Raw genomic sequence first — 6911 nt, 5'->3', positions numbered from 1 at the left:
CTGTGCATGACAGGGGGTGGCGCCCCAACTCCCCAATCGGCCCTGCTCTGAGCCCGACCAGGGGCTGCACCTAGGGATTGGGCCTGCCCTCTGCCACCCAGGAGCGGGCCTAAGCCAGCAGGTCGTTATCTCCCAAGGGGTCCCAGACTGCGAGAGGGTGCAGGCTGGGCTGAGGGACCCTCCTCCCCCCCGAGTGCACAAATTTTTGTGCACCGAGGCTCTAGTCTATATATATAAAGGCTAAGTGTCCATCCATCCAATCAGTAGCTATGATGCTCACTAACCACCAGGGGGTAGACACTCAACGCAGGAGCTGCCATGATGTGCACTGGCCATTGAAAAATAAAAGGCACCGGGACCTGGCACCAACAAACCAACACTTGGCTTCCCCCAAGTGGGACACAGGACCTACCACCACCCACCAAATCACAGCCAACACTGCCAAGACCCCATGGTGCAAAATGCAGCCCACAGCCCAGCCCAGCCTTGAAATGGTGGCTGTGGTCACCGAGTAATGACGTCACATAGCAACACCCTGCTTCCTCTCCCTAGCAACTAGCATCCTTGGAGTTTCTTCAGCCCAGGAACCCTACTTGCTTTATAGCCAGGTGCAAACATTTTACACTTTAACCAAATGTCTCTAAAGTGTTTTCCCATGCCTCATCTCATTTGATCCTCACAGAAGTCCTGGAGTAGGTAGATAGGAGACTTGGTAGAATCCTATTTTCTTTTCATTAGCAAGATGTGAATAGCGATATTAAAATATTTCTTCTAATTAATTTCCTTTCAATGTGCACAAATCCGTGCACTGGAACACTATTATTATTAGAGATGTCTGGATCAACTTCAGCTGAGGTTTAGAAGGAGGTGGGCCCAGGGGATACACACAGCAGAGATCTAAGGACCCCACACCCTAGAGTAGTTTTGATGACTCTAATGTGTGCCATGTCAGGGATCTTACTGCCTAGTCTGTTCATCCATCTCCCTGAGCTTCACCATCAGCCCAGCCTGCTACTGAGAACCAATTAACCCCATACGGGCATGACCAGGTTTGCACTGGCCCAAGATATACTAGAGGTTGCTGTTGAAACTTAAATATTTCCAGTAATTTTATATACATGTGTGTATAATGTCTTTATTTATACATAGTCTATTAGGTTTCTAGGGCTGCCATAACACAGTGCCATGCACCAAATGACTTGAACAACAGAAACGTACTGTTTCACAGTTCTAAAGGCTGGAAGTTCAGTGTCAAGGTATCAGCAGAGCCATGCCTCATTTCAAAGCACTAGGAAAGGATCTACTCCAAGCCTCTTTCCTGTGTCTGCTAGTTCCTAGGCTGTGACAGTATTTGCATCACGTTTACCCTGAGGGCATGTCTGTGCTCACGTTTTCCCTTCTTATAAGAATGCCAGTCATTAGATTGGGGTCGCCCTACTCTAGTATGACCTCATCATAATTAACTGCATCTGCAACAGCTCTTTTTGCAAATAACACATTCTGAGATCCTGGGAGTTAGGACTTTAACATTTCAGAAGAACACATTTCAATCCATGCATAAGACATACACCATATGCATGTGGATGTGTGCGTGCGTGCACATCTACATGCATTTGGCTTTCATGTCATCTCTAAGGGATGGAAAAGGCAAAAAGTTTGGCCCCTGTGCTCCAGATAAGACAACTGAGGCTCAGAGAAGTGAAGGAATTAGGGGAATTCAGGTCTGTGGACTTGCAGTTGAGCATGCTTTCTTCTCTCCTGGAGCAACACGTCTCTTCTCGTGCCATCACTTCTGCTGCTGAACGGCCAACCAGCGGATTCCTGAGGGCTCTGACCTTGGCCAACACAGGTGTCAGGATGGTGGGCAGTCGCTAAAGCATTTCTCAGGCTGTGCTGACAGCGTCCTGGCAGCAGAGTGGGCACTGGGATGAAAGCCTATTCCGGCACACGGCATCCTTTTGGGCTGCCCAAGCTGCCCGCTTTCTTCAGCAGCTAAGAGCTGTTGGCAGCTGCGGGTGCAGACAGCCAGCAAGCTGAATCTATAGGAACCACAGAGCATCATCTTTCCAACTAAAGGGGCAAGCTGTCAATCAATCCCATCCCACTAAAAGCCTGCTAGTTATCACATGTTGCTGTGTCTTCAAAATGATCACCAGCCCAATATTAATTTATTGAGGCAGCATCAGCAAATCGGATATAATCTAGTGTTTGAGCTAGAACACCACAAAATCTTTCTGTAATCAAAGCCCAAATCCAAATCCTCCTCTTTAAAACACTGCCCAAACATAAGAATAAGGTTGTTATCTTGAAAGATTTGGGGGGGCGGGGGAGAACTAATTAGCTTTTCAAAAACTCAGATGAACATATGGCAGCTAAGTGTTGCCTCCCAGAGATTAATGGAATCATAGAAACAAGGTCAACCGGATAGGTCAGCTGGAAAGCAGATGTAGTAAAAGGGGATTTCTATGAAATCCAGCTGTTAGAGGCAATGGATAAGACATGCTGGGAAGGGAGGCAGGAGAGCCCTGCCTGGCACTAGCTGTGGAGCCTGCGCTGAGCCACCTCCCTTCCCTCTGCCTTGCTTTTCCCAGTGTACAATGAAATGGTGGATTCAAAGATCTCCAATGTCCCTTCCAGTTCTAACATTTTTCCTGGCAAGGAAACCAGGTACATAGATTAGCCACATGCTCTCTACACGAACAGCAGATTCCAAAGCGCACTGTAGATTCCGTGCTGCTGGGAGCCACCATGTCCCAGTCACATGCCCTCCCCCAGAGCTACCCCAGACACAGGGGAGACAGGCGGATTCTGAGGCCTCGAGCCCCACTGACCCTGATGCTCCAGAGAACACCTAGGGCAGCAGCTGCCAAGCATCCAGGGTGGCTCAGACAGCGGGGGCGTGGAGACAGGGTAGGCTATGACAGCGTGGCTCTCACCAAGGAAGAATGGGAACCTAGTGAGAGGCAAGCATCACTGCAGACAAGGTGGGTCACAGCTCAATGCTCACAGCCAGAGTTGTGCTAGATCCTCACCACTAGTCATTCCAGGAACTGAAACCCCATGAGGCAGAGACCACAGTCATGACAAATATCTATGCTGGCAGCCAGTGGGCCAGATTTGGGCAGGAGACCTGTTTTGTTTAGCTTCCGCAGGGTTTTCCAAAAAATTAAATTAGTTTTCAACATTAAAAATTGTGGGAATTTTTTTTACACAAAATACAGATTTCCAGCTTCTCTTGGAAAAAAGAAATCGACTATTTGGTAAGACTAAGCCTTCATTCCCACCTGGAGGCCATCATCTGGAGCTGAGGAGCACCTGCCCGTGATAGACGGGGCACAGCTTCCCAGTGTGGCGCAGTCAGGCAGCAGCTTCACTCACTATGCTTGCACCAACATTGTATTTGTGTAGGGACAGGCATGGGTGTTCGTCTCTGCACTGCCTTCAGGTTCCTAAATAATAACCAGGGACCAAGGGCAGCACTCAGCTAAATCCTAAATGTGACAGGCAGGGCAGCACTCAGCTAAATCCTAAATGTGTGGAAACACATTGAGTGGTCACAAGGAGAGAAATGATTACCAAAAAAGTGGCACATTTGTACTGTGGAATATTATGCAACTATTGAAACGAGTCAGATCAGTAGCTTTAAATTGGAGGCAATCTTTTTGCCCCAGGAGGCATTTGGCAATGTCTAGAGAAAGTTTTGGTGTCACAATGTGGGCAGGAGCCGGGGAAGGGCGAGGTACTGCTGTGAACTGGTATGCAGTTGACAGCAATCATGTTAACCATCCTGCAATGGGCACACAGCCCTTCCACCACAGAGAATTATGCAGCCCAAATGTCAAGAATGCTGAGGTTGAAAAATCATGAGTTAGATCCATTCTTGTTAACATGGGAGATTTCCATGATGTGAACTGAGAAAAGCAAGGTGCAGAGCAGTGCATACACATCATTTTTAATATGAGAGAAAAATTATGCAAACAGATTTAATAAACAGTATTGTATTGTGACTTGCATGAAATTGCAGAAGATATTTCTGTGCCTGTGTGTGTAAAAATTTCATGAGAGAATAGGTCCCCGAATGTTAATGGGAGCCATCTCAGCATGCCAGCATTCCAGGTGATTTCCACTCTCCTTACACTTCTTGGCATTGGATGACTGTTTTTCAAATGAATGTGTATTACTTACATAATCAGAAGAAAAACAGTGAAAAAATCAATAGATAATTCACACTCATGACCTTCAATAATAGATTTGTTATTCACCCAACCAAACCTGTACCATTAACAAAGACCATTTTAATTGATTATCATCTCCCTCTTCTCCCTTCCCCTTCCTAACCTCAAAAAACCCTTGCTTACCAGAGGTCAGAAAAAGAGCACGTGTTTATTAGCAAGAGAAGTCCAGACAGCTAATCAGCTAAAGAGTCAACACCCAACAGCCAGTCAGGTACCAATCAATGACCCACCAGCTTACAAGACCATGGCGCCTCTCCCCGCTCCTAGTCAATAAGTTTCTCCTGGGTGCAATGAGTTCTTCAAGAAAGAAGAACCAGAGGACACAGGCCCTACCCTCAGTGAGCTCACATGCTACTTATGAGAGGTACAAAACACACAGCGGAATTTGGTGTGGGTGTGGAGTGGGGGCAATAACAAATCAAGAGCTCTCACAGCCAGCTCTGCCCATCATCACTCAGGCCCACCTCCCTATCTTCATGCCATGCCAACTATTCTGTGGTCTGATGAGCAGGGCTTTCTGCAATGTCAGAGGCTCAAAGGGCTGGGGCTCAGTCAGGCTGCCTTGTACCTGCTGGAGCAGACACAGTACAGAGCCAAGACTGCGCCTATGAGTGGCTCTGAGCGACTCTTGCTTGGGAGTCATAACATCAACCCCAATGGGCTGAGTGCAAAGTGGCCTCGACTTCTCTGCCCACTTCCCATTTTTCCCATTTCCTTGTGCATCATGTCTTATTAGTGAGCGCTAAGGACAGATTTAGTCTTCTTAACAAGAGTTAGCAATGCATACATCATACATACATACTATCGAATAAGTCAACTGCAACATTAGCTGGAGAAGTTAGCCACTGTGCACGATGATAAAAGCAAGCTTTGGAACTGTACTGTGCACCTGTATTTTGCTAGGTGCTGTTCAAGCATATCTTCAAGCCTCACAAAATCCCTGCAGAAAGAGTCACATTATCCTTATTTAATAGATGAGCAAACTGAGACTCAAAAAGTTAGATACATTGCCCTGTCCACTCAGCTATTAAATGCCAGAGGCAAGATTCAAACCCATATCTGTTTAAATTCAATGTTGTTTCCATTAGATGACGTTTCATCCATGTTTACTCCTTGTAACCCACATATTCTATGGAAAGTGTTCACAGTGTCAATCAATCCAAAAAGCTATAATCAATAGTTGGTGCTTTCTAGAGTTTACATCTATACCAAATACTTGTCTGCCCTTTAATGTACAATAGTCAATTAAGTACATATCATTAGGTATATAAGGTGTAATTTCCAAAACTAAATATCCAAGGTACCAATATCTTGGAGATTCACTTTAGTGAAACTAGAGGTTTTGGGGGGAGGTTTTGAGCATAACTAGTAGTACTTCACTTGTCCTAAGGTCTGATGAAATTGCCAATGACATTGGGGCAAACAGAAAAACCCAAGGGAGGTTATCATCAATTTCATATCTCTAGTTCATACAGGAGTTGCTAATTCCACTTATTGAAGTACAAAGAGGTGCTTATTATAATTAAGACCTTGTGTGCATTTTCTCTGATGGGCAGGTTAACATCAATTTCAAATGCCCCGAACAAATACCAGGGGCTTGTCCGTCTCAGCGGCTTCTCATTAAACACAGGAATGAGTCTCCCAGGAACCTGCAGGTCTTGCTTGGGTTGTGATGCCTGTTTTGCTAACTTCATAAATAAACCATGTTTCTCAGCAGATTTTGTACTTTTAAAAAATTTAAGCCCGTTTTGATGAATATAATATTCTCAAATACTAAATAAATCAGACACTAAAGCCTCCTGTTGATAATCGCTGTCCCTCCAAAGACAGTGTCGCTTCACAGAGTAACATTTACTGTCTCTAGCTAGCTTATTTTCTGAAGTTTGTTTAAGAAAATAAGATTTTTTTGTTTGACTTTGTCTTAATAATGCATCAAAATAGTGAATATGCTTCTCAAACTGCATACAACCTGCCTGTCCCTTATCAAAAAAACCCTGTCCTTCCCTTCTAGGGGGTCCTGGCACTCTGGTTGAGAATCACAGTCCCGATGTCTAATTAACTGCGAAAACAGAAGAGGAAAGTAATTTCACCATGTCACATTGGGTGGAGAAAGAAAGAGCTTGAGGAGAGAGGAGCTGATGATGGAGGACACATGCCTTCCCTTCAGAGGAGCAGGCCAGCCCTCCCTATAGAGACGGTGTAACAAAGCAGAAAGGCCTCCGAACTTGTCCGTTTACCAAGAAAATGTGTATCAAAACGTTTAAACCATAGAGAATGGGAGGTATCACTAGAAGGACAATTTTTGTGTTGGTAATAATAACTATCATTTATTGGACCCTTGCTGTATGGGATGGATGGACAGATGAACAAATAAATAAGTATAGACATCTAAGTATACATTCTTATACTTAGTACACATATATTTAATTCAGTTTTACTTCATTGCAATTAACTTAATCCTAACAAACACATATGACATGGATATGTCAATCCTCCCTTTAGCCTGAAGAATCTGAGACTCTCATAGCGAGTGACTCCTCCAGGGTAGCAGAAATAGAGTTCGACCCAGTTTGTCTGGCTCCAAATCCAATGCTGTTATTACACCACTTATTCGTTTTAAGTGTTGCAATGCCAAAAAAAACCCCAAAAGAGTGTTACTTATATTTTAAGTGTTAT

This window comes from Myotis davidii, unplaced genomic scaffold (assembly GCF_000327345.1).
Source record: "Myotis davidii unplaced genomic scaffold, ASM32734v1 scaffold426, whole genome shotgun sequence".
In the NCBI taxonomy this organism is placed as follows: Eukaryota; Metazoa; Chordata; class Mammalia; order Chiroptera; family Vespertilionidae; genus Myotis; species Myotis davidii.
This window is presented reverse-complemented; position numbering follows the sequence as displayed.